Source organism: Tachyglossus aculeatus (genome assembly GCF_015852505.1).
Source record: "Tachyglossus aculeatus isolate mTacAcu1 chromosome 12 unlocalized genomic scaffold, mTacAcu1.pri SUPER_6_unloc_1, whole genome shotgun sequence".
NCBI classification, from domain to species: Eukaryota; Metazoa; Chordata; class Mammalia; order Monotremata; family Tachyglossidae; genus Tachyglossus; species Tachyglossus aculeatus.
The window spans coordinates 6,587,200-6,613,977 of record NW_024044828.1 but is presented as its reverse complement, the minus strand read 5'-3'; the positions used below and the strand labels follow the sequence as shown (position 1 = coordinate 6,613,977).

The 26,778-nt window shown below is 39.9% G+C and overlaps 1 long non-coding RNA gene across 2 annotated transcripts; it reads left to right on the top strand.

The window, feature by feature from the left end:
- Positions 1-514: 514 nt before the first annotated feature.
- Positions 515-26,778, top strand: LOC119921149. Of its 2 annotated transcripts, XR_005448471.1 has the most exons (4): positions 515-664; positions 15,126-15,225; positions 18,254-18,293; positions 26,165-26,778. It is a non-coding gene; the product is annotated as an uncharacterized LOC119921149 (long non-coding RNA). The 2 variants fall into 2 exon arrangements; XR_005448472.1 differs by lacking the exon at positions 18,254-18,293.

Here is a 26,778-nt window from a genome sequence, read left to right as displayed (position 1 = left end):
CTACCCTCATCATGTTATAATAGATACCACAGTATAAACAATTATACAATTTTTTTTTCTTAATTTCCCTACAAAGGTGATTAAAACTATCCACTTTCAGTTTCCCATCTTTGAAGAATTACCTTGTAGGAGTATAGCACAGAAATGCATATGGGTATTGTCTTACCTTCTCTGGGGCTCTTCCCTCAATGAGAACAGAAAGTGTCTTGCCTAGAGTATCATTATATAGAGAATCCACAAGCCATTCTGACTGGTGATTAAATTCCAACCTGTAAGCAGTCAATTTCCTATCAACTTAGCTCATTAGTATCCCTGTAGGTGTATCTTGTTAACTCCTCATCTACAGGAGTGATTGTTTTCTTGGAAACAGGATTGAATGGCATAAAGCATATACAGCTGTGGTGTGAGGTAGCTTTTTGAGTGAGGCATGCTGGAATAGCACCTTAATCAGACATCTGTCATTGTTGTCATCTGTTTGAAAAGTCTGAGCAAGAACAAGTTCTCTGCTCCCAGCTCCCTTGACAATCTGCTCCCCAATAATGCAGAGAAGAGGGACCAGAGATTTGGATGCATTTTTTGCTGAGTGAACTCCCAACTCCTTAACCCTGGCCAGATTCTGACCCTTACTTGCTCCAGGTGCTGTGAGATCCCTTCCTTCTCAATGGTGAGTACTGGGGGAAGTACCTCCCAATGCCTGGTGTAGTTGTACTATCATTATCAATCGTATTTATTGAGCACTTACTGTGTGCAGAGCACTGTACTAAGCGCTTGGGAAGTACAAATTGGCAACATATAGAGATAGTCCCTACCCAACAGTGGGCTCACAGTCTAAAAGGGGGAGACAAAACCAAACATACTACAAAATAAAATAGAATAGATATGTACAAGTAAAATAAATAAATAAATAAATAGAGTAATAAATATGTACAAACATATATACATATATACAGGTGCTGTGGGGAAGGGAAGGAGGTAAGATGGGGGGGATGCAGAGGGGGAGGAGAGGGAGAGGAAGGAAGGGGCTCAGTCTGGGAAGGCCTCCTGGAGGAGGTGAGCTCTCAGTAGGGCCTTGAAGGGAGGAAGAGAGCTAGCTTGGCAGATGGGCAGAGGGAGGGCATTCCAGGCCCGGGGGATGACGTGGGCCGGGGGTCGATGGCGGGACAGGCGAGAACGAGGTACAGTGAGGAGATTAGCAGCAGAGGAGCGGAGGGTGCAGGGTGGGCTGTAGAAGGAGAGAAGGGAGGTGAGGTAGGAGGGGGCGAGGTGATGGACTACTAGCCCTGACCATGCACATGTGCGTGCTCTTTCTCTCTCCCTCTCCTCTAAAGTTAGGGAGCAGTGGTCCTATCGCTACTGTGTCCCATGTCCTCTCTCAATCTTGAATTACTGGACTCCACATCCTTGAGATTTGTCAGTTTCAGGGCTGGCAGGAGGACTCAGAATGTGGTAGTGCCTGGAATCAGCAGTCTCATTCTTTCCCCCAAATCCTAAAGGTTGCTCCACTCCTAGTCCATTCCTCTCAATCCTTGACAAGGAATCAATGAGATCTAGGGGAACTATCAATCAGTAGTATTTATTGAGGCCTTCATGTGTGCAGAACACTGTACTAAGTGCCTGAGAGAGTTAAACATAAGAGTTGGTAGACAAGATTCCTGCCTTAAGAAGTTTACAATATACCTTCCAGGAGTCAGGCCACGCCAGGCTTGGAGATGTGGAAAAGATTTTTCTCTTCCTGTCATTGGCAGTACAGAACATCATAAACCTTTTAAATTCCAAGACCATATCCTTTCCTAACACTCTTGCCATGCCCTTGTTCTCTACTCTCCAACAGCTTGATGTTTATGGGGAAGAAACTTGGGACGAGAATTACGTATTTAGTATTTGGAGGAGGGAAGTAGTTGTTAGGGTTCTGGAACTTTGGGACCTGGAAAATAAATCAGGTGAGGAGATTAACTCATTCATTCAATCACATTTACTGAGCATTTAGGGTGCGCAGAGTACAATACAACAATAAACAGATGCATTCCCAGACAAAAGTGCTTGGTGTAGTGGATAGAACAAAGGCCTGGGAGTCAGAAAGGCATTGATTCTAATGCCGGCTCCACCAAACCTGTCTGCTGTGTGACCTGGGGCAAGTCACTTCACTTCTCTGGGCCTCAGTTACCTTATCTGTAAAATGGGGAACGAGACTGTGAGTCCCATGTGGGTCAGGGACTGTGTCTAACCCATTGCTTAGAGAAGTGCCTGGCACATATTAAGCTCTTAAAAAATACTATATTATTATTATTAGAGGATGAGCTTACATATAGAGTTAAGGGGTATAGATTAGGGTAGGGATGCTTTAAGATGTATTTCTAAGGTATATCGATTACAATAATAATGATAGCATTTGTTAAGCGCTTACTATGTGCATAGCACTGTTCTGAGCACTGGTGGAGAAGTGGGGAGATACAAGGTGAACAGGTTGTCCCACGTGGGGCTCACAGTCTTAATCCCCATTTTACAGATGAAGGAACTGAGGCTCAGAGAAGTTAAATGACTTGCCCAAGGTCAGCCAGCAGACAAGTGGCGGAGCCGGAATTAGAACCCATGACATTCTGACTCCCAAGCCAGGGCTCTTGCCACTGAGCCACGTTGCTTCCAATTATTATTAAAATAATATAGTTTACTACTTGCTCAGGCTGGCTCTTTTCACTTGCAGCATGAGACAGAGAACTCCAGTCTCATGGATGGTGGTATATTTGCTGCATGGCTTGCATGCTTTGCATTCATTGCTCTTGAGATGCAGTTTTTGTTTTGCTGTATCCCAGAGAGTATAGATCTATGTGGATTGGGGAATTTTTTTTATCTTTTAGAAAGTTTAGAAAGCTTTCTAAAATGTCCAACAGTAATACCACTTTTAATGTCTTCGTCTGTAATGATGCCCACCCCACAGGGAGTAATCAGGAATGTGTTCATTGCCATGGCTACAAATATAAGCATAAAAAGTTTGTGTATAATTAAAAGAAAGCTTTGTGAAGAACAGATTTGGCAATGAGAACCATAAACTCCCAACATTAATCACAGTCTTTTTCAAGGCAATTTATATCTTTCAGGGCATCATCTTTTCAGAATGGCATTTCTGAAACAGAGTGTAAAGATCCTTGTACTCAAGTTGACATTTAAAAAGCTTAATTAAAACTTGAAGAACTCAATCCAAAAGAACATGTATATGCACATTACAAAGAGGGAGACGAACCATTTACTGTCACTCTGGAAGGGCTAATCAATCTAACACAGTTGTTTCATAGGGAATTTTAAGGTTGGAGTTATTCAAACAATAAATACTCAAGAACCTAGATAACAAAGTATCAGAGGGTGTGAAAAGTGTTCTTCTAGACCTCTTAAATTACAGATCAGTGTTATGATTATGTGAGTTCATTCAGGGTCTAGGCTTTCACTATGCTCTTTGGCCAGAAAGTTGTTGTGGAATTAAGGAACTCTCTTCTGATTCATTCATTCCTTCAATCGTATTTATTGAGCGCTTACTGTGTGCAGAGCATTGTACTAAGTGCTTGGGAAGTACAAATTGGTAACAGATAGAGACTGTCCCTACCCAACAACAGGCTCACAGTCTAGAAGGGGGAGACAGCAACAAAGCTATAAATTCTGTCGTGTTGAAAGAAATGGCTAGTACATAGACCAATGTGTGCAGTACTGAACATGATAAATATTACAAAATAACTTTTTCTTAGCATAGAATTTTCTGAGAATGCAACTTCCACATTTCAAGAAAACTGGGTGATATATAACCTGACATTCAAAGTACGTAGAGAAGCAATCAAATGATGTCCCAAACTTTATATTGGTTACAAAACTAGACAATTGTTCTCATTAATTTATGGGCAATTTGCTCATAGATGCATAATAATTACTTCTACTAGATTGGACATATGGTGTAGGCAACTTTTAATATTTCTACCTATCCCATCTCCCAACATTGATATTTTGGGAAAGGTGTGGTATCTTAGTCCTGGCTGAAGTTGAGGGAGTGTGTGGTGATGAAAACTGTCTCCTCCAATAAATCAATCATTTGATCAATCATTCAATCATTTATTGAGCACCTACTATGTGGAAGAGTACTGTACTGTCTACAGTGTGGATAGGCACATTCCCTGCCCACAGAGAGCTTTTAGACCTCTAGGAAGTAATGGGCTTTTATTTTACTGAGGTTTCTGAATGTATTTTTTAAGTGTGTACTACTTAAGACTGTGAGCCCCCTAAGGGTCAGGGACTGAGTCTGAATGAATTCACCGTGTATAGTACCTCACACACTGTTGAGTGTTTAAGAAATTTAGTACTGACAGATTGTTGTCTTGTAGGCTTCGTTTCTCTCTGATCTCATATGTTTCCTTTTCTCTCTATTAAAAATGGAGAAATGCATGATTCTGACACCAATTCAAGCAGTTTTAGGTAATTGAAGTTTTGTTGGTTTGTTTTTTTAATAATGATGCTTTAGATTTATATAGCACTAAGGGAACAAGGTTACAAATGGAAACTGTGAGTTTGATCTACTCAAATAGTAAGTATGAACCAGTGGAATTGGAAAGAAATGATGACCTCCACTCCGCCCCCCCCCCCCACACTGCCTTCTAAATTTCAACGCAACCTCATGCCCTTGAACTTCCAAGGCCTTCAAAATGTGAATGCTGCTTGTTATGCTTAATTAGGGATTTTTCTCTCTTTCTAGATTTATAGTCAAAATTAGAGGCCTGGTACACAGGCAGAGAGTAGGTAGAGATTCATTTGAAGGTAAAATGAATGATATAGAGTTAAAGGACTCAGGATCATTCATCATTGTCCACACAATTTATAATTGCTTCCTGGAAGTGATTATTAATGAGTTTTAGTGAGCTGATCATATGCCTCCCTAAGAGCAATGGCTAAAGGAGTTTCATTCCTTCTGTAACCATGTTCCTCAGTTCATTTTAATCCCTCTAGAGCAAATAATTTTAACCCCCTGATACTTGGAAGTCGAGAGGCAGAAGTTAATTCTGTTTATGAAGAGCGCTAAGTATTTTCCTTAGGCTCAGAGGAAGAAACCAGCAAACATGTGTGGATGGTTAGGGGGAGTATTCCTTCCTTTCTCTTCCTGGTCCATTCTTCTATCTCTCTTTCTCCAAAAACTGCCACCTCATCCAGGCTCTAGTCATATCCTAGCATCAGCCTCCTCCTCATTGGCCTCCCTGCTTTCAGCCTCTTCCCCCTAAATTATACACTATACATTGCTGCACAGATATTCTTCTTGTAACATCACTCAGCATAAATCTCTCCCCTCCTCAAAAGCCTACACTGGATATTCATGTCCTTCCACACCACTCAAAAAACTACACATACCCAGCTTCAAGAATCCTAATCAATGCACTTCCTCTTATATCTGCTGTCTTCACTTATTATTCTCTGGTTCAGTTAATTTGTTCATCTCAAACTCATCTTTTAACTGTACCTCAGTCTTGCCTCCCCTGCTTTTACTACCACCCACACTGTTCCTTTGGTCTTAATCACTCTCCCACCCCAAACCCAAGGGACCACAATATTCTCAATATTCAAAACCTTTCTAAAATAATAATGATAAAAATGGTGGTATTTGTTAAATGTTTATTATATGCCAGACGTAAATTGGGTTGGAAAGAGTCCCTATTCTACTTGGAGCTTACAGTCTTAATTCCCATTTTACTGAAGAGATAATCGAGGTATAGAGAAGTTAAGTGACTTATCCAAGGTTACACAGCAGACAAATGGCCTAGTAGGATTAGAACCCAGGTCCTTCTGACTCCCAGGCCCGTGCTGTACACACTAAGCTATGCTGCTTCTCAAAATCCCACTTTCTCCTACAATCTTTCCCTGAAAAATTTTCAAAATCTGTCATACAAGCCACCAGCAATCTCTGGTATCAGTGCATGTGGTTTTACCCATCCTGAGCATTTTGTATGCATGTTCTTCAGTTATATATTCAGTCACTTGGATTTTGCTATTTGAATATATTATTGTCTGTCTCCCTTACTAGAATATAAGCTCTCTGTGAACAGAGAGAGCATGACTTCTCTGTTCAGTTTTTCCCAAGCCCCTTTACAATGCATTGCACCCAATGGTCTCACAATAAATACTATTTCTACTATTAATTCTACTCTATTGTCAGAACTGCTAGTCAGTTTCCAAAAATGTCTTTCACAACAAGCTTCTGTCTTGGACTAGACAATCATCCCTTGAAAATTTACACCATTGAAAGCCAAACGTTTTTGATCACCTGACCGGTTGCTACTGAGCACTTAAGTTTGTGACCCACAGTTAGAAAAATTTGCCCCCCAAAACAGTGTTCTGGGTGCTCTTTGACCTCAACTGCCATTCAGTAATAAATTTATCTAACCATATGAATGTTTCTAAAAACTGTTGTCTTTGAGAGCATCCACCAAACACACTTTTAAATTGAGATCATTTTGCACATGGTGATCTCAAGTCCTTGGTAGTTGAAAGCAAGCCACAATTATTCTCATCAGTCACTCAGCACAACTGGGACCAATAAACAGATCTCAATTATCTGAGGGATAAGAATGACTTCCAACAAGTGTCTAACAGTTTGGACAGTCCTCCTATCAACAAACTGGATCTAAATTTATCCCATATGTCTTCAATCTGACACCAAAAATTCTAAAACCCTAGATAACATTTCTCCCTTGAACTACTGGGAATTAATATTTACACCTTGAGAGCTTACTGTGTTACTGTAACTCAGTTTAACTTGGGCTCTGTGGTGAAGTCATTAATCAATACAAAAGGGCATGTTGAGAGGAGATTTAGACTCTCTCAGTGGTCAAAGTAAACCCAGCAGAAATAGTTTCTCCTAAATCTGTGCTTATCATACCCATTAGAAGAAAAGGCATGATTCACATTGAAGGTGGGGCACATATATTAGTAATGGTGAAATGAATTTTAGATTGAGTAACCATCTCCTCAGATAAGGAGAGAGAAATTTGAAATGTTAAAGGCCAGTAGATTCAAGTTCCATGGATTATGTGGAGCAAAGATAGGGTAAACTAGACAGCAGTGATTGAGTATGTTTATCTTTGTCCCGTTCAATCAGGCAGAACTGAATTAACACCCTTGAAAGTCTAGTAGAATCGAGTTCATTAAAAGACCTCATGGTATCTGAAACTCACTAAAAAATGTACAAAAGAGTTCTTGTGACTATTTCATATCTGGACTCATTTATTTTACTTTTGCTTTAAATAGTTCAGTGAAAATTTTGTGGAGCAAATTATTTTCGAACTGATAGTTCCTCCATTAGAAAGCAAGTTCCTTGAGTGCAGGAATCATGTATATTAACTCTATTAAACTCTCCTAAACACTTAGTAAAGTTATCTTCACACAGTAGGTGATTGATTGACATTTCAATGATCACATTTTCACTTTCTATAAAAGAAAATCCAGAATTTTTAATCATGAAGCCACCATCATGAGGTTGGGCCATGATTATGACATCACCTATCCAGAATTTTTTTTTTTGGAATTTGACTATTATAAATTGTTCATCTTATCAAATTTAGTCATATGTAATCTAGAAGAAAATATTTCACAAGTGTACTGTTCAATTAGGTAGAACTGGTTGTTAAATCATCAATAAATAACAGAGTAATGTTTATCTGACTGTGGAACAAATAAATACAAATATATAGATACAAATATGGATATATCATGGAAATTGGTGTTGCATTTGGATTTTAATATATTTACAAACTAAAGAAAGGAATAACTGCATCAGTCAATAAAATCAATGAGAGGGAGACCAGGATTATTTTGTCAGTTAAAATGTATAGCTGTCCTTGATTCTTGAGGATAATGCTGATGAAGGTGAGGTCCTCCTTATGAGTCTGAATTTGACTGAAAAGACACATACAGGAGTAACATACCCTCCCTAATTATGTACAACATAGTAGCTGTAGTAGAAATAGTGGAAGTAGTAGCAATTTTTACACGGTACTAGGCATTAGGGAAGTACAGAATAAGGACAGATATTGCTCAAAAGGAGCCAAACATAAAAATATTTCCAACACTGACAAAATAAATAAATTAGGTCAAAACATATGCTAGGGAAAGTTTAAATAAGTTCAAGTGTCACAGATGGCTGGGAGTTCTGGGTAATTTTAAATGGGGAAGGCTTGTTGGAAGATGTGGGATTTTAGAAGGGCATTGAGTGCAGGGAGAGGTGTGGTCTGATGTTGGGAGGAGGGAGTTCCAAGATGAAGGAACAGTATGAGAGAGAGGACTAAGGGGCGAAAGCAACATTCATTCAATCGTATTTACTGAGTGCTTACCGTGTGCAGAGCTCGGTACGAAGTGCTTGGAAAGTACAATTCAACAACAGAGACAATCCCTACGCACAACAGGCTCACAGTCTAGAAGATCAAGCCAGTTGTTAGCTTGGGAAATATGAAGACAGGGATTGGGGAGTAGTGGATGAAGACAGCAGACAGCAAAGGTGAGGGCAAATGGTGGAGAGCCTTGAGGCTAATTGTGAGGAATTTTTGTTTGGTGCAAAGAGATACTGGGCTCCGGTGGAGCATTTTGCAGAGAATGGAAAGAAGTGGGTTGAGTGATGTTTCTAGAAGATTATCAACACAGCAGCATGTAATATAGAATTAATTAGGGAGAGGTTGGGGGCTCGGGGATCAGCAAGGAGGGCAATACAATAGCCTAACCATGGCAAAAGCACAGCTTGTATAGGGTGATAGCAGTTTGGGAGAGGAGGAAGGAGTGGATCCGGGAAATGTTGTTCAAGCAAACAGGCAGGATTTGGCAGTAATAAGAAAATATCCTTGTGGCACTACTGGATTTGTCCCAATGCAGATCTGTCTCTGTTTTCTACTCTGCCCCCTTCCAATCTGGTCTACATGAAGCTTAAAGTGTACTTCTGGGAAGCAGTGTGGCTCAGTGGAAAGAGCCCGGGCTTTGGAGTCAGAGGTCATGTGTTCAAATCCTGGCTCCACCACTTGTCAGCTGTGTGACTTTGGGCAAGTCACTTAACTTCTCTGTGCCTTAGTTACCTCATCTGTAAAATGGGGATTAAGACTGTGAGCCCCACATGGGACAACCTGATCACCTTGTAAACTCCGCAGCGCTTAGAACAGTGCTTTGCACATAGTAAGCACTTAATAAATGCCATCATTATTATTATTATAATTATGAAGAAAAGACATTTCAATTTAGTCAACCCAGATAATTCCTGATGTTTGAGAAGGAGGAAGATCCATTCCAGGAATCCCATGGGGATGTCACTAACTCACAGGGAAATAGTCACTGAATTGTAAGGACAAAATGATGTCTTGAGTTCATGTCCATAGAGGTTTCCCACAAATTCTTATTCCCCATGTCACTCGTCATGAGAAAAACACCGAATAATAATAATAATAATAATAATAATAATGATAGCATTTGTTAAGCGCTTACTATGTACAAAGCACTGTTCTAAGTCTGGGGAGGTTACAAGGTGATGAGGTTGTCCCACAGGGAGCTCACAGTCTTAATCCCCATTTTACAGATGAGGGAACTGAGACCCAGAGAAGTTAAGTAACTTGCCCAAAGTCACACAGCTGACAAGTGGCGGAGTGGGATTTAAACCTATGACCTCTGACTCCGAAGTCCGGGCTCTTTCCACTGAGCCACCCTGTTTCTGAACTGAAGTTCAAGGATAGTTCATATAGAGAATGATTAATTCAATCAGGAGAGAAGTGCTCCATGGAGGTGAGGATAGAACCATTACAAATCAAATCTCAACATTTCCAGGACTTTACTGCTCAACCGGGTAAAGTCAGTAGCAATTACAGAGGTTTCTACTCAACACTTATGCCCTCCCTCTGGCAACTGAGAAGCCTGAATGACTGCATAGTATGGGCTGACAGGAATGGCAGTCTGTCCATCTTCAGCCTCTCAGAGGTCTCCTCTTCCCTGATCCTCTTTGTGTTTTTGCTTCTTCTTTTTTTTTTCTTTAAATGCTGTTTAAGCCAGGCACTATACTGAGAGCTAGGGTAGTTACTGGGCAAGAAGGTTGGACACAGTTCATTTCCCACATAGAGCTCACAGTATTAATCCTCATTTTACAGTTAACTGAGTCACAGAGAAATTGTGACATACCAATAGTCACACAGTAGACAAGTGACAGAGCTGGAATTAGAATACAAGTCTTTTTAGCCCCCAGGCCCATGCTCTATCCACTAGGCCGTGTTGCTTCTCTTCTTACACATGGAGGTGGATTGGTTGTCTCCAGACCAACCCACCATTTCAGGAACAAGTTGGAAATTAAAGATGAGGTAAAAACGGAAGAAAGAATTAGGGCATGCAGGCAGAGATGGGAAAAGAAGTTGTGTGGCCATCAAAAAGCTATTTGATGAAATATGATTTCAATAACCCCCAGGATTTTCCCACAATCCCCCAAAATGTTTCACTACCCAATATGAGAAACACAGTATGTTAAGTTTCTCATCCAAGCATTCTAACCATTACCCTAAGACCTACAATGTAAGCTAGAGAGTTTAGGATCAGAATTCATAGGCCAGGAAGAACAATGGTGAGATTCCAAGTCTATGACACTAAGGAGGGTGAGGGAGGAGTAAATTAGAGATGACAAAAGTGTAAATGAGGAAATTCCTTACTATTTGGAAACCAAGAGTTACCAAGCATTAAGCAGTAAATAAGACAGAAATAAACCTCCAAGGAGAGTTCCATTAAAATAAAATTAGAATTTCTAATATTCTTTTTTCATTCTTGATGCTATTTTAGTTTTATGCTTCTCCATAGTCTAAGGTTTTTTGATCCATTTTGGAAGACTGTGACCACACATTAAGGAAACTGAGTAAGTATGTGCCAGTCTGTTACCCACCATAGCTATTTTTATGCTACTTTCATTAAGGCCTGGTGTCCAGATGATGATCCCAGATTGATTTGTACACATAATTCAGCAATTTTCCTATTCTTAAGGTGTCTCCTCTTACTTTCCATATTCTTTGCAAGTCTTCTTCATTGTCCATGTCATTCAAAGAACTTTTATTGGGGGGCCAAGCTGTAAAGTTCAAGATGAGCAAACAAAAGACATTGGCAGGCAGCAATTATTCTAGGCTGGGAGGTAAATAATGTAAGCAGATTGCATGGCATCCTTATCTTTTAATCATGGTATTGTGCAAACACTACATCCCTACCGATAACTATTGGAGGCTTTCTTTTGGGGACTGTCTTCTGTTCTTTATCTGGCATTTTCAATGCTGTTGCTCAGTGATCTAAAGGGGGATGGTATACTTCTATATTCTGTTTGACCCTAGTAGGAGGATTAGAGATAAATGATAGTAGCAGTCTACCATACTAGGGAAATGTTAGTGTATCCCTAAAATTGCAATTACACTAGCTCTACATGGCATTTTCAAAAACTCCTCAGACCACAGTTCTATTTGGTCCACAATCTGGGGTGGTTGATGTTCACCTTTATCAACATCATTACCTCTCCCTGTATCATCTGATTTTCATTCCATTTCCTAGTACCATATAATTTAATAGACACACCATCAGTATGAGTATTTCAAATGTATTTCCGTATTCATTTTAACTAGTTATATTGTTTTTTATGGTGTTTGTTAAATGCTTACTATGTGCCAGGCATTGTACTAAGTGCTGGGTGGATACAAGGCAGTCAGATTGGACACAGTCCCTGTCCCACATTGAACTCTGTCTTAATCCCCATTTTACAGGCAGGGTAACTGAAGTCCAGAGAATTGAAGTGACGTATCCAAGGTCTCACAGCAGACAAGTGGAGGAGCCAGATTTAGAACCCAGGTCAATCAATCAATCAATCAATCAATCGTATTTATTGAGCGCTTACTATGTGCAGAGCACTGTACTAAGCGCTTGGGAAGTACAAATTGGCATCACATAGAGACAGTCCCTACCCAACAGTGGGCTCACAGTCTAAAAGGGGGAGACAGAGAACAGAACCAAACATACCAACAAAATAAAATAAGTAGGATAGAAATGTACAAGTAAAATAAATAAATAAATAAATAGAGAAATAAATATGTACAACCATATATACATATATACAGGTGCTGTGGGGAAGGGAAGGAGGTAAGACTGGGGGATGGAGAGGGGGACGAGGGGGAGAGGAAAGAAGGGGCTCAGTCTGGGAAGGCCTCCTGGAGGAGGTGAGCTCTCAGCAGGGCCTTGAAGGGAGGAAGAGAGCTAGCTTGGCGGATGGGCAGAGGAAGGGCATTCCAGGCCCGGGGGATGACGTGGGCCGGGGGTCGATGGCGGGACAGGCGAGAGCGAGGTACAGTGAGGAGATTAGTGGTGGAGGAGCGGAGGGTGCGGGCTGGGCAGTAGAAGGAGAGAAGGGAGGTGAGGTAGGAGGGGGCGAGGTGATGGACAGCCTTGAAGCCCAGGGTGAGGAGTTTCTGCCTGATGCGCAGATTGATCGGTAGCCATTGGAGGTTTTTGAGGAGGGGAGTAATATGTCCAGAGCGTTTCTGGACAAAGATAATCCGGGCAGCAGCATGAAGTATGGATTGAAGTGGAGAGAGACACGAGGATGGGAGATCAGAGAGAAGGCTAGTGCAGTAGTCCAGACGGGATAGGATGAGAGCTTGAATTAGCAGGGTAGCAGTTTGGATGGAGAGGAAAGGGCGGATCTTGGCAATGTTGCGGAGCTGAGACCGGCAGGTTTTGGTGACGGCTTGGATGTGAGGGGTGAATGAGAGAGCAGAGTCGAGGATGACACCAAGGTTGCGGGCTTGTGAGACGGGAAGGATGGTAGTGCCGTCAACAGAGATGGGAAAGTCAGGGAGAGGACAAGGTTTGGGAGGGAAGACAAGGAGCTCAGTCTTCGACATGTTGAGCTTTAGGTGGCGGGCGGACATCCAGATGGAGATGTCCTGAAGGCAGGAGGAGATGTGAGCCTGGAGGGAGGGGGAGAGAGCAGGGGCAGAGATGTAGATCTGGGTGTCATCAGCGTAGAGATGATAGTTGAAGCCGTGGGAGCGAATGAGGTCACCAAGGGAGTGAGTGTATATTGAGAACAGAAGGGGACCAAGCACTGAACCTTGGGGAACCCCCACAGTAAGAGGATGGGAGGGGGAGGAGGAGCCTGCAAAAGAGACTGAGAAAGAACGACCGGAGAGATAAGAGGAGAACCAGGAGAGGATGGAGTCTGTGAAGCCAAGGTCAGATAACGTGTGGAGGAGAAGGGGGTGGTCCACAGTGTCCTTCAGAGCTTAGTACAGGGCTCTGAACCCAGTTGGCATTAATAAATACTAGTACTACTTCTGACTCTCAGGCCCATGCTCTATCCACTAGACCATACTGCCTCTTTGTACCTAATTGAACTTACTAGGATGCTGAGTTTCTGGGAAGAAAAATGACTCAATTATCTTTCCTCACCTACCTCTGCCCCTGTATTGCTATACGAAAGAATTGTGAACATTGCCCCTTACACAAATATCTGAGAGTTGTGAGAGGTGGAGGCAAAGGGAGGAAAGGCCTGCCAAAGATGAAGATAATGGTAACTGATAGAAAGCAATTCTGTGTCTCCAGATTTTCCGCCTTTCTCCTCTCTATTAGGAAATGTGTCAACTTTTTCTGAGGGTTTTTTAAAAGAACAGCCAAGAATAAACTGGGAAAAGTAAGAGACCAAGCTGGATGCAGAACTTAAGTTATAATCTTCTATGGGTTGGGGGGGAGACTAGCCATATGAAGGCTAGTTAGGAAGAAGTGCTGAAGGGGAGAAGCCATTTTACTAGTCTGAAAACTTGGCAGCTAGTCTCCTTTGGGCCTTTAAGATGTGTCCTCAGATTTTCCACCCAGGATTTCATGGGCTGAATCAAGTTAATTGTCCCTTATCTTCCTTTTTAATTAGCATTTAAATACACAATTGGAAGCTGTTTCTTACTTTTGCCAGCATTTTTACTCAGTTATAATTCTCTTCTCCTGCTTTTAGCCCAATAGAAGCTTTGATGTTTCTCTTATAACATTCCATTTTAGCCATCAGAGCTCTGTGGGTGTGATTTTTTTGATCTTGTGAAACATATTAAACTGTAATAAGGGACTGCTGGAGTTTATAATGAATCACAGATATCTTAGTTTTAATTATGACCTTATGGTAAACACTGAGTGAATAAATTTTGTACCCAAATTTCTGGGAGTTCAGTTTTAAGAAAAGCTAGTAGCACGTTTGAAGTGAATGTGGAAATAGTTATCACATAGTCAAACATTTATTGATTAAAAAAAGTATCAGGACTTTGTTTTTTATAATTTTAATATTCCTATTTTTAAGGAGGGAATTGAATCATGGAGTTTGTGGTATTCCAGGTTTTGCAAACATTGCAAGGTTTTGGTTATCTTATTTCATTCTAATATCAATATTTATGTCACATTTGGAGATTGTAATTATGGTGCGAAAGTAACCCAAATTGCAACCATTATGCTTAAGGAAACACTGAAATACTGTCTCATGGTATTCTACTATTTATTTATATTAATGTCTATCTCCCCATCTAGACTGTAAGCGCAGTGATTCTGCTTATTGTTATATTGTATTTTCCCAAGCACTTAGTACAGTGCTTTGCACACAGTAAACACTCAATAAAAAAGAATGAATGAATGAATGTCTACAAAATCACCAAGCAGGTGGATGGCATGAAGACATAATTGTTCTCTGAATCTTATGGGGAGGTCACTGAAGCTTGAAGGTGACAGAATCAAGATAAATCAAAGAAAACCTTTCATCCAACAGGCGAAAGCATAAAGACTCTTTTAAGGAAGCAAAGCAGGTTTAAGAAGGGATTAGAAAATTCATAGATGAGTGGTTCATAGGGGTTTATTTGAGGGAACAATTAGTGATGTTGGAGAGCCTAAAGTGTTTAAATATGTTCTTTCATTATGGATTATTAAAGGAGAAAATCTATCGATGTTAAAATGGGTACCCAAACATGCAGACAGTGTCAAGAAAACAGTGTGGCCTACTGGAAAGTGCATGGACCTGGGAGTCAGAGGACCTGGGTTCTAATCCTTACTTTGACACTTTCATTGGAGATGGTTTTTTCTTGTTCCCACAGGGCTGCTTGGAGCTCCTGCCACTTGACTGAATTATCTTGATGATTTGGAAGCCAGAATAATACAACTGTACTTGCTATGGGTGCCCTGGGACCATATCAGGTGAGCAAGACTGCATTAGATCCATGCATCCTTCTTAAACCTACCCTAGCTTCTGATATTTTCAATGAGATAAAAATATGCATGTATACAATACACAACCTATTGCAGAATATATGGATAGACAACATATTTATGTATTGATTCATATTTTATATATATTAATGTTTTACAAACATGTACATGTGGACATGCATCTGGAAAAGCAGCGTATTTGCTTGTATAATTTCCTCCAATTCTTTTAAGAACCCATATGGAGTCATTTTGATGCATCATTCTCAGATGCTTTTCATGAGCAGATGCTTTTTCAACTTCAGTGTTCTCAGAGAACAATATAGTTCTCTTTTCTCAGACCTTGTCATGGTGACATCATATATCTCTTAAATCCATGATCAACTGTTCATACAATGTACTGGTTTTAGATACACAATCATCATCATCATCAATTGTATTTATGGAGCGCTTACCGTGTGCAGAGCACTGTACTAAGCACTTGGGAAGTACAAGTTGGCAACATATAGAGACAGTCCCTACCCAACAGTGGGCTCACAGTCTAAAAGGGGGAGACAGGGAACAAAACCAAACATACTAACAAAATAAAATAAATAGAATAGATATGTACAAGTAAAATAAATAAATAAATAGAGTAACAAATATGTACAAACATATATACATATATACAGGTGCTGTGGGGAAGGGAAGGAGGTAAGATGGGGGGATGGAGAGGGGCACGAGGGGGAGAGGAAGGAAGGGGCTCAGTCTGGGAAGGCCTCCTGGAGTAGGTGAGCTCTCAGTAGGGCCTTGAAGGGAGGAAGAGAGCTAGCTTGGTGGATGGGCAGAGGGAGGGCATTCCAGGCCCAGGGGATGACGTGGGCCAGGGGTCGATGGCGGGACAGGAGAGAACGAGGTACGGTGAGGAGATTAGCGGCAGAGGAGCGGAGGGTGTGGGGTGGGCTGTACAAGGAGAGAAGGGAGGTGAGGTAGGAGGGGGCGAGGTGATGGAGAGCCTTGAAGCCCAGGGTGAGGAGTTTCTGCCTGATTGATTGGTAGCCACTGGAGATTTTTGAGGAGGGGAGTAACATGCCCAGATATGCATGTATAGAATACACAACCTATTACAGAATATATGGATAGACAATATATTTATATATTGATTCATATTTTGTACATCTTCATGTTTTTATAAACATGTACATGCGCACATGCATCTGGAAAAGCAGCATATTTGCTTATATAATTTCCTCCAATTCTTTTAAGAACCCATGTGGAGTCATTTTGATGCATCATTCTCAGATGCTTTTTATGAGCAGATGCTTTTTCAACTTCAGTGTTCTCAGAGAACAATATAGTTCTCTTCTTTTCTCAGACCTTGTCATGGTGACATCATATATTGCTTAAATCCATGATCAACTGTTCATACAATGTACTGTTTTTAGATACACAATGAAATTCTACTACATGAAAACAGAATGTGCATGAGGTAGTAATCCTTCGAATGTGCTCTAATCTACTACTAACTAAAAGGATTGCATTATCCAGAGCTCTAAATAATAATAATTATAATAATAATAATGGCATTTATGAAGTACTTACTATATGCAAAACACTGTTCTAAGCGCTGGGGAGGTTACAAGGTGAGCACGTTGTCCCACAGAGGGCTCACTGTCTTAATCCCCATTTTACAAATGAGGTAACAGGCACAGAGAAGTTAAGTGACTTGCCCAAAGTCACACAGCTGACAATTGGTGGAGCTGGGATTTGAACCCATGACCTATGACTCCAAAGCCCAGGCTCTTTCCACTGAGCCATGCTGCTTCTAGTATGGGGCCCTGAGATGGGGCCCTGGTTTCTAGGGCTTCCCTACTACTACTAATAATAATTCTGGTATATGTTAAACACTTACTATGTGCCAGGCACTGTAGTAAGCACTGGGGTGGAACAAGCAAATTGGGTTAGACACAGTCAATGTCCCACGTGAAGCTTTCAATCTCAATCCCCATTTTACAGATGAGGTAACTGAGGCCACAAATAAGTTAAATGACTTGTCCAAGGCCACACAGCAGACAAGTGGTAGAGCTGGGATTAGAACCCATGATCTTCTAACTTCCAGGCCTGGGCTCTATCCACAATCATCCAATCGGATGAGTACGTTTTCCACTAACCTTAGCCCTTGGCCTGGTGGAACACAAAGCCTCCTGGTGAACATGGGCCTGGGAGTTAGAAGGACCTGGGTTCTACTGCCCGCCCTATCACAGGTCTGTTGTGTGACTATGGGCAAATCACTTAACTCCTCTGTGCTTCAGTTACTTTATCTGTAAAATGGGGATGAAAACGTGAACCCCAAGTGGGACAGGGATTGTGTCCAACCCGATTAACCTGTATTTACCCCAGGGTTTAGAACTGGGCTTGGCACTTAGTAAGTGCTTAACAAGTACTGCAATTATTATTATTATTAACCTTAGGATGTGTGGAAGTTGCACTCATTCACAAGGAACTGGGAGCAGAATAAGGGACTGGAATAAAACACTCAGAACCAGCAACTGGACACTCCAGGACTTCCTCAGTCCCACCATGTGCTCACCATTTCCCCACTCTCCTTCAGCATTGTCCAACATCAGGGAAGCAGCATGGCTTTAGTGGATAGAGCACAGTGCCTAGGAGCCGGAAGGACCTGTGTTCTAATCCTGCCCCCACCAAATGTCTGCTGTGTGACCTTAGGCTTCACTTCACTTCTCTGGGCCTCATCTGGAAAATGGGGTTTAAGAGTGTGAGCCTCATGTGGGACAGGGACTGTGTCCAACCTCATGAGCTTATCAGGTAGGACACTTCAGTGCTTGGTACAGTGCTTGGCATAGTAAACTCTTAAGTACTATTATTATTATTGTTGTTATTATTATTATTATTAATTAAGAAGTCAGTAGTGACAGAAGCTGCATTCAACTGTATTTTTCTTTTCTTATCTTTTATCATTCCTGCAACTGCTCCAATCATTGCTAAACCTCCCCTGCCCCATGACTGCCATGATTTAAAGTGGGAGGACCATCATGAATCCTACCAGGCTCTTTCACCTGGTAAGTCAAGACTATAATTTCTGATGGTCCCGCCCAAAATGACACCACTGGCCACTCATTTTATCCAGCTCTCAATTGAGAAATTCACTGAAATTGTGTTATTTGTTAAACTCTTACTATGTGCTAGGCTGAGACAGACTGAGCCACCTTTTTCCTCTCTACCTCCCCTTCCCCCCTGCCCTCCCCCCTTCCCCTCCCCACAGCACTTGTATATATATTTGTACAGATTTATTACTCTATTTTACTTGTACATATTTACTATTCTATTTATTTTGTTAATGATGTGCATATAGCTTTAATTCTATTTGTTCTGATGACTTTGACACCTGTCTACATGTTTTGTTTGTTGTCTGTCTCCCCCTTGTAGATGGTGAACCCGTTGTTGGGTAGGGACCGTCTCTATATGTTTCCAACTTGTACTTCCCAAGCGCTTAGTACAGTGCTCTGCACACAGTAAGTGTTCAATAAATACAATTGAATGAATGAATGAATAAGCACTGTACTAATCACTGGGGTTGATACAAGCAAATCAGGTTGGACACAGTCCCTGCCTTATGTGGGGCTCACATTTTCAACCTCCATTTTACAGATGAGGTAACTGAAGCACAGAGAACTGAAGTGATTTGCCCAAGGTCACACAGCGGATAAGTGTCGGACCCGGAATTAGAACCCATGACCTTCTGAATCCCAGGCCCGTGTTCTATCCACTAGGCCACAGTGCTTCTCTTTGTGTCTGAAGGGTGATAAAATCTGGGAAAGAACAATTCTAATGTCAGAGTCCAGAAGTTAGGAATTCCCTAACTCAGACAACTTGAATGATGTGTCTATTATTTAGGAGCAGAATATTTAGGTGGAGAGAAATAAATGTCTCTACTTCCTCACATCTGTAAATCCCATAATACTTTCTACTGTCTGATTCCTATTCATCATGAAGTGGCAATTTAGTCTCTCTCTCTCTCTCTCTCTCTCTCTCTCTCTCTCTCTCTCTCTCTCTCTCTCTCTCTCTCTCTCTCTCTGAATTCTGAGAAGTGGAGAGAAATGTCTATCATAAAATTTTGCATAAGCGATCAGAAAATCAGGTGTGAGCTTTCAAATTGGACTGAGTCAGCATCATTCAGCATTCATATCCCATCTGACTCAGATTCACGTCACTGGATAATGATCCACTAAAGTCAAAGTGGTCTAGCCAGCTAAGCCCAAACAGAGTCAAATTCTATTCCTGGTTTTCAACCTGATTGGGAGTGGTGCTATGAGTCGTGGATTACCAGTTAACTTCATAAGCATAGAAAAACATATTAATCTCTGTGACACATAATAACAAATTTAGTAATTATCCCCAAGTGAAAATACTGTCTTAAAGGGAACCAGATCATTTTATGGTACTTGATATTTCCAGGAATCTTGGAATTTGCATTTTATTTTAGGTATTAGACAACTTTTCCACAAATGTAACAAATGACTTTAGCCAGACTTTTAGTCAACCAGAATCACTAATTAGTTGTTGCTTTTCTTTTCCTGAATTATGCTCTCATGACAACGTGAAAATATATGTAAAAATGGGATCGAATAAAAGATCGTTCCCATGTAGGAAAACAGTTCTCTTCTCACACCGCTCCACAGCATTTACGTACATACCCATAATTTATTTATTTGTCCATATTAATGTCTGCCTCCCCTTCTAGACTTTAAGCTCGTTGTGGGCAGGGAATGTGTTTGTTATATTGTTGTGATGCACTCTCCTAAATGCTCAGTACAGTGTTCTGCCCCCAGTAAGCACTCAATAACTATGATTGACTGATTAGTGGGAAGAAAGGTAACTTTTTGCACTGAATGTAACAATAAAAATCTTACCAACCAACATTAATACAAATAATAAAAGCAATAAAGTTAGCCAACAATGCATAACCATACAAATTAATAATTTCTCAATACATTAATTTAAATATTAGGTACAGGAAAAACCTCAACCTAATGTTATGCCTGCATTAATTTGAGGGAAAAGAAATTGTAGACATGCACCAACACAAGAAAACTGGGATTCTTAGTATCTAAGAAACAGTATTACAAATATGAAATCATTCCTGGGAATCCATGACAATGTTTTATAAATTTAAAAATTAAATAGTTGCAAGGTTGTTCATCTTCACTGTCACAGTAATCATTGTTGAGATTTCCTTTCAATGAAGTACTTTCCTTTATTCCATGAACTAACCGTATACAGCAGGTATAGTCAAATCCATTATATAATGCATTATTTTAAACTTTACATTGGTTTCATAAATCCAATATGTAATTTACTGTATTTTAATCAACCCTGAAGAACACCAACATGATAAATTCATCCCAAACTGGTCTCATCCATTTGCATTACCATGACAGTTTTTTTTTTTTTTTTGGTTTCTTCATTTGTTTCTTTTAAATATATGTTACTCATCACATGTCACTGAGTCAAATAAGGGATTTGGAATTAATGTTTCTAGAATTCCAGCACTTTAGACTAATTATGGTTTTTTTTCAAGCTGTTCCCTGGATTTGGGGAATTGTGAAGCGGCAATCCTAATGGCAAGTAAATGGGAAAACCAAGAGACTTAGGAGCCTAGAAGTTACTTTGAGCTCATGGACTATTACTTATCTCCAGATAATGTTAGTTCCTTATGCTATTTATTAAGTGCCTACTATATGCAAAGTTCTTTGCTGAGAGCTGAGGTAGATAAAAATGTAACAGTTGTGATAGAGTCCCTCTCCCACATGGGGCTCACAGTCTAGGTGCAGGTAAAGATAATGATGACAATGGATTGCAACAGCAATAAGCAACAAGTTTAGCAACCCAAGATGACAATGTCAGGAAAAGTCAAAGAATGGATCTGAGAGATGAAATTCCTCAGAATCTCTTCTGCTCCCGAAAGAGTCCTTAGGTTCAAACCATTGCAGCCTCCTCATAATTATAAAGGATCCTTTGGAAATGGCATGCCCAAGTGGAAAATAAGTACAGGCATAGGAGATGGATGACCTCAATTCTAATCTTGGCTCTGTCACTTGCCTGCTGTGTGACCTATCCACTATATCATGCTGCTTGTATATGACCTGCCTTCCCCTTTAGATTAGGGGACATGAGTCTTATCCTTCCTTTGTACTTCAACAGCAACTGCTCTGCACCCATTCGTTGCTTAATAAAAACTGATATCTCTCCAATATCTAACTGAATTTGAGCTGGTTTCTTTTGGTCAATAATTTGATCCACAGCCAGATCCATTGTCTCTGGTTGGAAAAGCCAAAAATCGGTATCCGGTTAAACTCACAGCTTGGCTGTCTGAAAATGAGCAAGCTGGCGTCATAACTGACATTATGATTTTGATATCCATGAGGAGACATGGGTATCTTATGTACTACTGTGACACCTGCATCCTCACAGCACTACTTCCAACTCCAGGGAGGGCAGGAAGGTGGGAGAAATAATTAGTAAGTGGATTAAGGAAATTCCCTAAAAGCAGCCTCCAGAGTACAGAAAATACTTCAAAGGGAAAACACACCAGGTAAACATTTCCTTGATTAATAGATCAATCTGGGCCAAGATCCATTCACCAACTGTTCCCTTTCTCTCAAATACTTGTGTCAAATAAGTACAGATGGAGCCCACAAAATTATGTGATTGAAGCTTTAAACAAGAGTCCTTAACTGTTATGAAATATGTAGCCCACTGCTATGTGATCAGAGTTCTCAAAAGCATTTTCAATTTAAAAAATTCAGTTCAGAAGTTCGGGAGAGGTAAAAATCAGCTTCCACTTTTAGCCAAAGTAAAAAAAAAAACATTTCAAATAGCTCTACCATATAAATCTTTATTAACCCAGGAAAATGAATCTATTTTCCCATTGAATATTTAAGGATTTAAAGTCAGAATTATACTAGATCTAGATGGAAAAAAAGTTAATTGAAAACACTGACAGGTACATCTTCCTGTTAAGATATATTGTCAGAATTTGTGTTGCATTTTTTTCTGCAATTTTAACCTCTTATTCTTGTATTCTGCTCTCCCAGTTGCTTAGTACACTGCTTTGCACACTGTAAGAATTCAATAAATATCACTGACTGATTATTAGTGACAAATATTGTATCTTTCCAGGAGTTCAAGTGCCATTTTTGTTTTCAGCCTTAGTGCTGAAAGCCTCTATTCTAGGAGAGCTACCTCATTTCTAATTGTTTTACATTCTGAGTTATAGTTCTACACATGACAGTCCTGAAATGAACAAACTTTCCATATGCATAATGGGGTAGGCCACACCCAATCTCCCATAAATGTTCTCCACAACACTCTCTCAGAAAGAACTGCATAATCTAAAAACAACATCCCCAAAACATCAAGAGAGAGGAAGGGCAAGGAAGGAAGGAAAGAGTTAGATTTCCATTCCCTCTTTATAAGTTCAGAACTGGTAGAACTGATCATATCTGTTTGCTCTAAAAGTAAATTCAGCATGCCACAACTCACTCCATAACATTAAATTACTTAGGATTACGAAATGACATGCCACGTCAATTGTAGTGAACGCCAAGAACACAGTGAATCTTCCATGAAAAAAAATAATGCAAATTACAAGACAGTGTCATCAAGTATATGAAAAAAGTGGAAGGCAGCATTAAAAACATTGACAGTTTTGTTTCCCAAAATATACATACTTCTATCAGTGACTGACAGGTTGCCCAAGTTCTATCTGGGAGGCAAAGTTTGATTGGTATTTTGTCAAAAGTGAACTTGGAATTTTAATTTCATTGATTTTTTTTTGTATTTGTTAAGCACTTACAATATGTCAGACACTATACTAAGCACTGTGGTAGATATTTGATCATAAGGTTGGACAAAGTTCATGTCCCACATGGGGCTCACGCTAACAGTCCCCATTTTATAGATGAGTAACTGAAGCCCAGAGAATATAAGCAACTTGCCCGAGGTCACACAGTAGATAAGTGGTAGAGTTGGAATTAGAACCCAGGTTCTTCAGCCTCCCAGACCCATCCAATAGGTTATGTTGCTTCTCATTCTCATATACTGATAAAATATATTTGTTCATGTTTCACCATCAGTTGTTCAATTTCAATGTTTTTGATTGAGCAGTAGTCTCTTTTTAATCACAAATTCCCGCATCAGTAACTCTATCAGGATCACCATCTTCAATTATGAGCACAGGTATTTAGTTATATCTATGTTCACGGTGTGTTTCCAGGAGATTTCCCATTAAAAAACCCTCTGACGCTATTTTACTTACTTTCCTTGTCTTTCACTAAAGGACAGTGATAAAGCATCTCATCGTAGGGGCATCAATAGCACTGAAGTATAATAAAGGTGGTACAGAACATTGAAGACATTGTACATTTGCAATACTTATGTATGGTGTGGGTGTATATGCATATTTGCACATTCTACAATTTGAAACCAATATGTAATGACAGGCAACTTGTGGCTTTAATTTTTAGAGGAAATTTTAAAAGTAAAAAAAAGTCTGATTCTTCCAAGAATTAAGTTCTGCAGCTATACCAGGGGATTATTTATTCATCGGTCAAGTGTGCCAATTTTTTCTTCTTTGCATCTGTATAACTATAGCTCAATTCCACATATGGAGGTCCTTTTAAAGTTAACATGATGTAAGCTCTGCATGTGGGGGTGATATGCAATTATGTGATGCAGATGTAAATCTGAGCCATAACAACCTAGAGCAAGAGAGGAATGGTCTGATTATCTCTAGGCAATGGCATGTCCAGCACAAATGTAAAAGTACTGAAGTTTGGGGGTAAAAATGAAAATGATTTTCTAAAACAAGGGTCTACACCACTCTTTCTAATGCCAAGACATTCCTAAAGATTAACTAGCAGAAAACATATTCATTGAGGAAATTTTTTTAGTTACCAAAGTTCGGTATCTCAATTATCTTATTAATGAAAGTGTGGGGGTACAATGTGTTAGTCAAATCATCTGAAGAAAAATCCATGAGCATTTAGAGATATTGACTTGAGCAAGAAATTTTTAGAGTAAATGAAATCTATAGTCAAAACCAAAAAGGGTAAGGATGGGGTCTAAGTAAAACATCAAGTAGTGAAAATTCGTTAGCCCCTTATGCTTTATAAGGGGTTATTGGCAAATTTACTTTTCATTTCTGAGCAAAGGAAAGCTTTAGTAATACTGAATTGTAAAAGTTTACCCTATCCTATTCCACATAAAGTGTCATTTCTAACCCACATTACTATATTTCAGAAGGGAAACTGAAGGACCTTTCTTTAATTTTCCACAAAGTAAGATAATTGTCAGCCCTAACATAATGAGAAAACGGTTGCTCTTTAGACCCTGGGAAACATGATAAATTGTGAATAACTGGTCTAATCTTCTTTTCCTCTCAGTTATCTTATTATTCATAAGGACAAAGTATTAAAAATAAATTTGACTACTGGATGAGGCAAATTGTGCAATTTAGGATAGTGGTAGAAGGAGCTTGGGAGGAACAAAAGCTTCCTCCAATCAGCTTTTCCTGACTTCTGCCTTTCCCTTACACTTGGATTCGTACCCTCTGTTCACCCCACCCTCAGCCTCACTGCACAATGTGCACGTCCGTAACTTATTTTAAAGTCTGTTTCATCTTTTAGGCTGTATGCTCCTGGTGGGCAGAGAACATGTCTACCATATCTGTTACATTATACTCCTTTAAGTGCTTAGTTCAGTCCTCTGCACACAGTAAGTACTCAATAAAAACTATTGATTGATTAACAGTCAGAGCTGACATCCATCATATTTGGGAGAGATGAACTAACATTGATAACTTTTTCACTCTGCAATCTGAACTTTTCCATTATGGACTTCTTATCCATGAAATAATCCAAGCTTCTCTATTTTCCACCTGCATTGCTTACTGTGGCAACAGATGTGGTAACCTTCTTCTGAGCAAAGATTAAAGGACTGTTATAGAGGGAAGAGAGAGGGGTTTTCATTCCCCACTGAAGCAGTGTGGCCTAGTAGATACAGTATAGGCCTGGGAGTCAGAAGGACCTGGGTTCTAATCCCAGCTCTGCCACATGTCTGCTATGTGACCTTGGACAAGTCACTTAACTTCTCTGTGCCTTAGTTACTTCATATATAAAATGAGGAGAAGAGCATGAGCCCTATGTGGGACAGGGACTGTGTCCAACCTAATTAACTTGTGTCTACCCCTGTGCTTAGAATAGTGCTTGGCAGATAGTAAATGCTCAACAAGTTCTATAATTATTATTACTTAGCATTAACTAGGGAGTCAGGAGGCTTGGTTCTAATCCCAGCTCTGCCTTTGGCCTGCTGTGTGATGACTTCAGGCATATCACTTAGCCTCTCTGTTTCCTCATCTGTAAAATGGGGAGACTATACCTACTTTTATCATTCAGAAAGTGATTCCTGTGTGGGACAGTGGATCTGATTAACTTGTACCTATCCAGAATTTAGCATGTTGCTTGATGCATAGTAGCAGTAGTAATAGTATTTATTAAGCACTTACTATATACAGAGCACTGTACTAAATGCTGGGAGAATGCACAGAGGGGAACTAGACATGATCCCCATCCATTTAGGGGTAATTATTTAACATAATTATAAGACAGAACAAGATAGTATTGTCTCAATGTGACAGACTTAAAATTGATTCGAAGAGGATTCCTTTCCCCAAAAGATTGTTAAATACTAGTGTGTGTTTCTGTGTATTTTCCTTTCTGGCTATCAGTAAAAATATGGGGAAAAAAAGTGTCTGACTGCATAGGTCAAAGGGGTAACTGGATGACATTTCCAGCCCTACAATTTTAAGAAAATAATTAAATTTCAAGGAGATGTTGCTCTCAAAAGTAATTTAACCTAAACTCTTTTCCAGATTTAGTCTTCATAGCTGGCTGATTCCATCCATGATCCCTAAAAAATTTACAGCTATATCTGACCAGAAGGTGCTAGAAGTCGTATTCAAGAGGATAATTAACAATCGACCAAAGAGTTGGAAGAGGAAGGAAAGCATAACCCTCACCAAACCACCCTGTTTCCAGAAATTATACGCAAAGCTGTAAGGTCACAGGATGTGAAGTTGTGGTTAGCAAAAGAAATTAGTCGTGAAAACGGCACTGCTCAGTAGGGATTTACAAAATATGAATCAATTCTTTTTTTGTATATTTAAAGAGATCCATGATATATATATGTTGGAGTTTCCTAGTGGGTATGGCCTTTTTGAGAAGTACTTTTTAGCAGGTTTCATGTTGGCTAAGTTTCTCTGGAAGATATGACCACTGTATTAAAAGAAAAAAACAAAACCAAAATAAAAAAACGCCCAAGGATTACAACATGCTGGGGATTCCAAATATGCAGACATGAAAATAACCACACCCAAAGTTCAGATTCAACATTTTCTTTTCTGCAAAAAGAATCTCATCCACACTGAAACATTTAGGTGGACAAATTAACCATAAACAAAGGCAAGGAAGTTCTCAAGCCTGTTCT